Source organism: Pongo pygmaeus, chromosome 7, assembly GCF_028885625.2.
Source record: "Pongo pygmaeus isolate AG05252 chromosome 7, NHGRI_mPonPyg2-v2.0_pri, whole genome shotgun sequence".
In the NCBI taxonomy this organism is placed as follows: Eukaryota; Metazoa; Chordata; class Mammalia; order Primates; family Hominidae; genus Pongo; species Pongo pygmaeus.
In genome coordinates, this window is record NC_072380.2 from 57,936,217 (window position 1) to 57,946,068 (window position 9,852).

Consider the following 9,852-nt stretch of genomic DNA (forward strand, 5'->3'; position numbering starts at 1 on the left):
AGCAGCAGTCTGAGATCTACCCAGGAACTTCCAGGTTGATGTGGGGAGGGGCATCTGCCATTGCTGAGCCTTGAGTAGGCGGTTTTACCCTCAGAGTGTAAACAAAGCTGCTGAGAAGTTCAAACTGGGCAGAGCCCACAGCAGCTCAGCAAGGCTGCTGTGCCCAGACTGCCAGATTTCTCTTCTCCAGCCAAGGTATCTCTGAAAAAAAGGCAGCAGCCCCAGTCAGGGACTTACAGTTAAAACTGCCATATCCCTGGGACAGAGCACCTGGGGAAACGGGCGGCTGTGGGCGAAGCTTCAGCAGACTTAAACATCCCTGCCTGACAGCTCTGATGAGAGCACTGGACCTCACAACACAGTGGTTGATCTCTGCTAAGGGTCAGATTGCCTCCACAAGTCGGTCCCTGATCCCTGTGTATCCTGACTGAAAGACACCTCCCAGTAGGGGTTGACAGACACCTCATACAGGAGACCTCTGCTGGCATCTCGCAGGTGCCCCTCTGGGATAAAGCTTCCAGAGAAAAGATCAGGCAGCAATCTTTGCTGTTCTGCAGCCTCCACTGGTAATACCCAGGCAAACAGGGTCAGGACTGGACCTCCAGCAAACTCCAGCAGGCCGGCAGCAGAGGGGCCTGTCAGAAGGAAAACTAACAAACAGAAAGGAATAGCACATGCACTCAAAGACCCCATACAAAGGTCACCAACATCAAAGACCAAAGGTAGATAAATCTACAAAGATGGGGAGAAACCATCACAAAAAAAGCTGAAAATTCCAAAAACCAGAATGCCTCTTCTCCAACAAAGAATCACAACTCCTCACCAGCAAGGGAATAAAACCAGACAGATAATGAGTTTGACAAATTGACAGAAGTAGGCTTCAGAAGGTGGGTAATAACAAACTCCTCTGAGCTAAAGGAGCATGTTCTAATGCAATGCAAGGAAGCTAAGAACCTTGAAAAAAGGTTAGACAAATTACTAACTACAATAACCAGTGTAGAGAAGAACATAAATGACCTGATGGAGCTGAAAAACAGCACAAGAACTTCGTGAAGCATACATAAGTACCAACAGCCAAATCAATCAAGTAGAAGTAAGGATATCAGTGATTGAAGATCAAGTTAATGAAATAACGACAGAAGACAAGATTAGAGAAAAAAGAATAAAAGGGAACAAACAAAGCCTTCAAGAAATATGGGACTATGTGAAAGACCAAATCTACGTTTGATTGCTATACCTGAAAGTGAAGAGAAGAATGGAACCAAGTTAGAAAATACTCTTCAGGAGATTATCCAGGAGAACTTCCCAACCAAGCAAGACAGGCCAACATTCAAATTCAGGAAATGGAGAGAATACCACAAAGATACTCCTCAAGAAGAGCAACCTCAAGACACATAATTGTCAGATTCACCAAGGTTGAAATGAAGGAAAAAAATGTTAAGGGCAGCCAGAGAGAAAGGTCGGGTTACCCATAAAAGGAATCCCATTAGACTAACAGTGGATCTCTCTGCAGAAACCCTACAAGCCAGAAGAGAGTGGGGGCCAATATTCAACATTCTTCAAAAAAAAAAAAAAAAGAATTTTCAACCCAGAATTTCATATCCAGCCAAACTAAACTTCATAAGCGAAGGAGAAATAAAATCCTTTACCGACAAGAAAATGCTGACAGATTTTGTCACCACCAGGCCTGCCTGACAAGATCTCCTGAAGGAAGCACTAAACATGGAAAGGAACAACAGATACCAGCCACTGCAAAAACACCCAATTAAAAAGAATGTCAACACTATGAAGAAACTGCATCAACTAATGGTCAAAACAACCAGTTAGCATCATAATGACAGGAACAAATTCACATGTAACAATATTAACCTTAAATGTAAATAGGCTAAATGCTGTTTACAGACTGGTAAACTGGAAAAAGAGTAAAGACCCATCAGTGTGCTCTATTCAGGAGACCCATCTCACATGCAAAGACACACATAGGCTCAAAATAAAGAGATGGAGAAATATTTACCAAGCAAATGGAAAGCAAAAAAAAGCAGGAGTTGCAATCCTAATCTCTGATAAAACATAATTTAAACCAACAAAAATCAAGAGACAAGAAGGGCATTATATAATGGTGAGGGGATCAATGCAGTATGAAGAGCTAACTATCCTAAATATATATGCATCCAATACAGGAGCACCCAGATTCATAAAGCAAGTTCTTAAGAGACCTACAAAGAGACTTAGACTCCCACACAATAACAGTGTGAGACTTTAACACCCCACTGTCAATATTCAACAGATCTACAAGACAGAAAGTTAACAAGATTATTCAGGACTTGAACTCAGCACTGGACCAGGCAGACCTAACAGACATCTATAGAACTCTCCACCCCAAATCAAAAGAATGTACATTCTTTTCAGCACCTCATCACATTTATTCTAATATTGACCACATAATTGGAAGTAAAATATTCCTCAGCAAATGCAAAAGAACAGAAATCGTAACAAAAAGTCTCTCAGACCACAGTGCAATCAAATTTGAAATCAGGGTTAAGAAACTCACTCAAAACCACACAACTACCTGGAAGCTGAACAACCTGCTCCTGAATGACTACTGGGTAAATAATGTAATGAAGGCAGAAACAAGATGTTATTTGAAACCAATGAGAACAAAGACACAATGTACCAGAATCTCTGGGACACATTTAAAGCAGGGTGTAGAGGGAAAATTATAGCACTAAATGCCCACAAAAGAAAGCAGGAAAGATCTAAAATTGACACCCTAACATCAAAATTACAAGAAATAGAGAAACAACAGCAAACAAATTCAAAATCTAGCAGAAGACAATAAATAAGTAAGATCAGAGCAGAACTGAAGGAGACAGAGTCATGAAAAAAATCCTTCAAAAAAATCAGTGAATCCAGGAGGTGGTTTTATAAAAAGATCAACGAAATAGATAGACCACTAGCCAGACTAATAAAGAAGAAAAGAGAGAAGAATCAAATAGAGGCAATAAAAAATGAAAAGGGGATATCACCACTGATCCCACAGAAATACAAACTATCATCAGATAATACTATAAACACCTCCACACAAACTAAAATCTAGAAGAAATAGATAAATTCCTGGACACATACACCCTCCCAAGACAACACCAGAAAGAAGTCGAATCCCTTAATAGACCACTAACAAGTGCTGAAATTGAGGCAGTAATTAACAGCCTACCAAACAAAAAAAGTTCAGGACCAGACAGATTCACAGCTGAATTCTACCTGAGATACAAAGAGGAGCTGGTACCATTACTTCTGAAACTATTCCAGACAATAGAAAAAGAGGGAATCCTCCCAAACTCATTCTATGAGGCCACCATCATCCTGATACCAAAACCTGGCAGAGATAAAACAAACAAACAAAAAATTTCAGGCCAATATCCCTGATGAACATCAATGCGAAAATCCTCAACAAAATACTGGCAAACTGAAGCCAGCAGCACATCTAAAAGCTTATCCACCAAGATCAAGTCAGCTTCATCCCTGGGATGCAAGGCTGGTTTAACATATGCAAATCAATAAACATAATCCATCACATAAACAGAACCAATGACAAAAACCACATGATTGTCTCAATAGATGCAGAAAAGGCCTTCGACAAAATTCAACACCCTTCATGCTAAAAACTCTCAATAAACTAGGTATCAATGGAACATATCTCCAAATAATAAGAGCTATTTATGACAAACCCACAGCCAATATCATACTGAATGGGAAAAAACTAGAAGCATTTCCTTTGAAAACTGGTACAAGATACCACTCCTATTCAACATGCCCTCTGTCACCACTCCTATTCAACATACTATTGGAAGTTCTGGCCAGGGCAATCAGGCAAGAGAAAGAAATAAAGGGTATTCAAATAGAAAGAGAGGAAGTCAAGTTGTCTCTGTTTGCAGATGACATAATTATCTATTTAGAAAACCCCATCGTCTCAGCCCAAAATCTCCTTAAGCTGATAAGCAAATTCAGCAAATTCTCAGAATACAAAATCAATGTGCAAAAATTACAAGCATTCCTATACACCAATAACAGACAAACAGAGACACAAATCATGAGTGAACTCCCATTCACAATTGCTACAAAGAGATTGAAATACCTAGGAACACAACTTACATGGGATGTAAAGGACCTCTTCAAGGAGAACTACAAACCACTGCTCAAGGAAATAAGAGAGGACACAAACAAATGGAAAAATATTCCATGCTTATGATTAGGAACAATCAATATCATGAAAATGGCCATACTGCCCAAAGTAATTTATGGATTCAATGCTATCCCATCAAGCTACCAATGACTTTCTTCACAGAATTGGAAAAAACTAATTTAAACTGCATATGGAACCAAAAAAGTGCCTGCATAGCCAAGACAATCCTGGGTAAGAAGAACAAACCTGGAAGCATCACGCTACCTGACTTCAAAGTATACTACAAGGCTATAGTAACCAAAACAGCATGGTACTGGTACCAAAACAGATATATAGACCAATGGAACAGAACAGAGCCCTCAGAAACAAAACCACACATCTACAACCAACTGATTTTTGACAAACCTGACAAAAACAAGCAATGGGGAAAAGATTCCCTATTTAATAAATGTTGTTCGGAGAACTGGCTAACCATATGCAGAAAACTGAAACTGGACCCTTTCCTTATACCTTATACAAAAATCAACTCAAGATGGATCAAAGACTTAAACTTAAGACCTAGGACCATAAAAATCCTGGAAGAAAACCTGGGCAATACCATTCAGGACATAGGCATGGGCAAAGACTTCATGTCTAAAACACCAAAAGCTATGGCAACAAAAGCCAAAATTGACAAATGGGATCTAATTTAACTAAAGAGCTTCTGTACTGCAAAAGCAACTATCATCAGAGTGAACAGCCAACCTACAGAATGGGAGAAAATTTTTGCAATCTATCCATCTGACAAAGGGCTAATATCCAGAATCTACAAACAACTTAAACAAATTTACAAGAAAAAAACAAACAACACCATCAAAAAGTGGGCGAAGGATATGAACAGACACTTTTCAAAAGAAGACATTTATGCAGCCAACAGACATATGGAAAAATGCTCATCATTTGTGGTCATTAGAGAAATGCCAATCAAAACCACAATGAGATACAATCTCACGCCAGTTAGAATGGCGATTATTAAAAAGTCAGGAAACAACAGATGCTAGAGAGGATGTGGAGAAATGGGGTGCTTTTACACTGTTAGTGGGAGTGTAAATTAGTTCTACCATTGTGGAGGACACTGTGGTGATTCCTCAAGGATCTAAAACTAGAAATACCATTTCACCCAGCAATCCCATTACTGGATATATACCCAAAGGATTATAAATCATGCTGCTATAAAGACACATGCACACTTATGTTTATTGCAGCACTATTCACACTATCATAGACTTGGAACCAACCCAAATGTCCATCAATAATAGATTGGATAAAGAAAATGTGGCACATATACACCATGGAACACTATGCAGCCATAAAAAAGGATGAGTTCATGTCCTTTGCAGGGACATGGATGAAGCTGGAAATCATCATTCTTAGCAAACTATTACAAGAACAGAAAACCAAACACTGCATGTTCTCACTCATAAGTGGGAGTTGAACAATGAGAATACATGGACATAGGGAGGGGAACATCATACACCGGGGCCTGTCAGGGGGTGGGGGACTAGGGGAGGGATAACATTAGGAGAAATACCTGACGTAGATGACGGGTTGATGGGTGCAGCAAGCCACCATGGCACGTGTATACCTTTGTAACAAAACTGCACGTTCTACATATGTACCCAAGAACTTATAGTATAATAAAAATAAAAAAAATTTAAGAGTCAAGGAAACTGAACTGTAATCCCCATTTTTATCACTTTTTTGTGATCAAGTCATTTCACTCACCATTTCATTCATCAGTTCCCTATCTACATACTTGAGCAAATGAGATAGTGAACATAGTGTGCTTTGCAAAGTAAAAAGCATGATACAGAATATATAATATCATCATTACCAACAAGATCTTAAGTTTAATCACATCTAGACATCTGGTGTCTTTTTCCATACCTTCTTATGGTTGTAGATTTCATCATTGTAACAGAGCCACAAATACAGATATTTCTTCACTTGAATTGGCTGCATTCCAGACAGCGGTTCCGGTGAAATCCAAAGCAGCTGTTGGTGTATCCACTGACATTCTCAAAACAGAATGCATCTGGACCCCTGTGTGCAATCTACATAGCACTCAGACACTGAACAGAAAGGCAGTCATCACTGCCAAACAGGGCCAAATGCCACATGTGGTGGAATGAAGCTATAAGCTCTCTATGGAGACAAAAGCAGACAAATAAAAAATATTCAATATCCAATCCAAGTCTGCATTCAATCTTGATTCCAGAAACATGCTTAAACCACTTCAAAGACTAAAATTTAAACCATCTTTTCTGTAGCGATTTCCCGTTAGGTTGGCAGACACACGGGAGTAGAGAATAATTTAATTTACTTACTAGTATTCAGAAAAGATAGTGACCTCTACATTCAACCAGCTATAGCAGCTTAGCACCCTGACAAAGCCTGCATCTCTCCCACCTTAGGATTTAGTGGTTGGCTAGAGCTGGCAGCATCCAGGCCACATCTGTCTCTGCATTCTAAGTCTGCTTCCAGGATACAGATACAAATGCAGGCTGGCTCCAACCTAGCCAGAGATTCCAGCCCCACTCTCTCCATCCCCAAATCCCTCAAAGATCCAAGAGAGTTTCCAGATTACTAGAGTCTCCTCTCAGATTCTCTTGATAGTTAAATGCCCTCTCTTTAGTGAACTAGCTGCAGGTAGAATATAATGGGTACAACAGAAAATCATACTGCTGTAAATGTAATACTAAGGTACACAGGTCTTTTAAGCATTTCACTATATTACATCTAGCTTACCTTTAAGTGATTTATTCAGGTATGATTGAAGAAAGTCTAAAGGGAAAATAAAGCAATTTAATTTGATATCAGATATTCTGGCTATAACAAATAAAACATTTTAAGTTGATAGAAGATACAAAATGTTCACTATCAAAATGTTCTAACTGACAAAAATGTTCTCAAATATTTCTGTCTGAAAGTTGCATTGTTTAGTAAGGAAGCAAAGTAGGTGGGACATATACAGCAACAACATTTCTAAAAAAAAAAACAACTGCGATCCTTCCTATAAGCCTGGCAGCAAATAAATCACCCTTACATACATCAATTAACTTCCAATTTCAAACTCTCAACTGTGAAATAAAGGGCTGTTTTATTTGGCTGCTGCCAGCTCAAAATGACTGTTTTTACTAAAACATCTCTAACTTCAAAAATAACTATTTTGGTTTTTTTTTTTTTAAAAAAACTGCAAATTGCAGCAAATAGCCAGATAATTTGGGATAAACACCCTAAGGAAAAAATATATATTCAAGCTGCATAAGTCACTTTGAGCAATCCTTTGAGGATATTTCATTTATATCTAAATGAAACAAAGGTTTAGCTGGCTTTTCCGGAAAACCAGAACCAAATAATATATGATTATAATGAAAATCATCTCAAGTAATTTGGAAATGAACTACCACATGCCCTAATGCTGTCCCTTCCATGCACTTGACCAAATAGCCTATAATAGCCTATAACAAATTACTTACTTTGAGATTTAGTGGGAAAATTCTATGAGATTTAAATGAGATGACTACTAATAAGCCATCTGACTTTGACTCTACACCAATTAAAAATGGGCTAGGAAAGTGCTTTGAAAATCAAGTGTGGTCATCAGGGAATCATTTACCTAAGTCTTCTTAACGCTGCTTAGTGGGCTATAGTAAATACACGCTAACCACTAAATTGGAGGGGAAGGAGGGAGAACAAAGAGGCATGTAAAATATATTTATTTTTTCTAGTAGGAAAAAGCCAATTAAAACTGTCACCTATTTTTATTGTAATCAGTCTTAAAGGTTGGCAAACTTCCTACTGCCGCTACCTGTTTTCAATATTTTTCTTATTTCTTCCTAAACTTCTAGAGCAGGGCTGTCCAATAAATATGTGAGTCACATATGTAATTTTAAATATACTAGTAGCCCCATTTAAAAAAAGGTGAAATTAATTTTAAGTATACTTAACTCAATATGTCCCAAATAGTATCACTTTAACATGTAATCAATATAAAAAATTATCAAGCAGATATTTTGCACTGTTCTTCCCACTCCAACGACAAAATCCATTGTATTTAACACAACACATCTCAATTAGGACTAGCCAGCATTTCAAGTGCTCAACAGTTACAGGTGGCTAGCGCCTACCGAACTGGACATCGCAGTTTCAGTGCATTTAATTTTTATTCCACTTAGCGCTACTTAAAACTTCACCCTCTCACCTTACTTTTTTTATGTTAAGATCTCAGTAAGTAACCAACTACAGACAGGTTCAAGCCCTAATTTACCTCTAATTACTCTTACAGCAATGCAATGAATCGTGATTTAAAATTTAAAAAAAAACAAAAAACAAAAAAAAACTGCTGTTAAATTATTAGTCAAGCGCCCAGGGCAACGGACAGTAAAGAAATAATGTAGGCCATGAGCCGAGACGAAAACTATCCTTTTATTTAAAGCTATAACAATAATCTACAGCCAGTCATGTAAAATAGACATCCATTGAAAAAGCCATGCTAATTCTTTTGCTTTTTCTGTACTTGGCTTCCTGTGTCCCTAAACAGACCTCTTCTCTCAGGGTTTGCTCAGCAAGTCACTTGTTGAGTCTTGCAGTCTACATAGTGGGGTGGGTACTGGGGTGGCAGAGGAGTGAGAGAAGAGGAGGCATGGTGAGGGAGTCCAGGTGAGGAGGGAGGCAGTTTAAGGGGAAAGCACAGACACCGAGGTGGTGATAAAGCCGGAGTCCCTGCTTCCGAGATCAGGACCACAGACACCAGACTGTGCCCTGGCCACGTGCACGCTCCGACCCGTCCGCAACAGAGGCTCTGGACTGGGAAAATGTCCACAGGCTTCGACGCCACATAGTAAAAAAAGTACATATATAACATTTACAGGGGCTCAGGCCGCCGCTGCCTTCTCTCTGGAGTAGCTCTGCCTCCCGGCCGTGGTTCCCTTCATGCCTCAGTGTGCCAGGACAGAGAGGTCCTTCTGCACCCTCTTGCTGCCAGGTGCGCAACAATCGCTGGGCGTCCGCCCCACCCTCTCTACCGCAGGAGCCACAGCGTCCGCCGTAGCCCCCAAACCGCGTCTGCCGGGTGCCAGGCTGAAGAACGCATCCTCACCTCCTTCCTCCCGGAGCAGACCCAGAGCACGCGAGGAGGGTGCCGCGCGGGACGCCGGGGTCGGCTCACCAGGGCGCAAGCAGGTCAGGGCGATGTGGGCAGCGAAGGCCAGGGCTGTGGACGGCATGCCGGCGGCGGGTCTGCTGGCGCTGTAATGCGTGCGGCAGGTTTCACCATGCGTGCGGGAGGTTTCATCATGCGTGCGGGAGGTTTCATCATGCCTGCGAGGATCAACCAGCGCGTACAGGGGCGGGGCTCGCGGGGCGGCTGGGGCGGGGCAGGACTGAGAGGGGCGGTGGGAGGGAGCAAGGAGGCGTTCTTTTGTTTCCATCGCCTTTTGTTTCTCATTGCGCCTGTTAAAGGACAGCCTCAGAGATCTGCCCAGGTTACCTGCTGTTCTGACAATTAGGGAGTCTTCTGCACTTGGTTTGTTCTTAGGGAAATCGTCACCGTTTTTTGTTGCACTACCGTCTGATTTATTACGGAGTGCAGAGAAAAGCTTGTCAGAAACTGATACGTGAGGCCTAAA

The 9,852-nt window shown here is 40.6% G+C and overlaps 1 protein-coding gene across 18 annotated transcripts in view; it reads right to left on the minus strand.

Annotated features, from left to right (window-relative positions):
* The window catches only part of LOC129042826 (asparagine synthetase [glutamine-hydrolyzing]-like), a 36,197-nt gene extending 26,616 nt beyond the window's left edge, over positions 1–9,581 (minus strand). For 6 of the 18 annotated variants that reach the window (XR_010127192.1, XR_010127190.1, XR_010127185.1 and 3 more), the window contains exons 1-3: positions 9,324–9,459; positions 6,971–7,006; positions 6,110–6,367 (exon numbers count right to left, since the gene is read on the minus strand). The gene's annotated coding sequence lies outside the window, so the exon portion shown is untranslated. Of the gene's footprint in view, positions 1–6,109; positions 6,368–6,970; positions 7,007–9,093; positions 9,219–9,323 lie in introns of those variants that run through there. The other 12 variants (XR_010127188.1, XR_008504219.2, XM_063668749.1 and 9 more) reach the window with 8 other exon arrangements.
* Between the last annotated feature and the right edge of the window lie 271 nt (positions 9,582–9,852).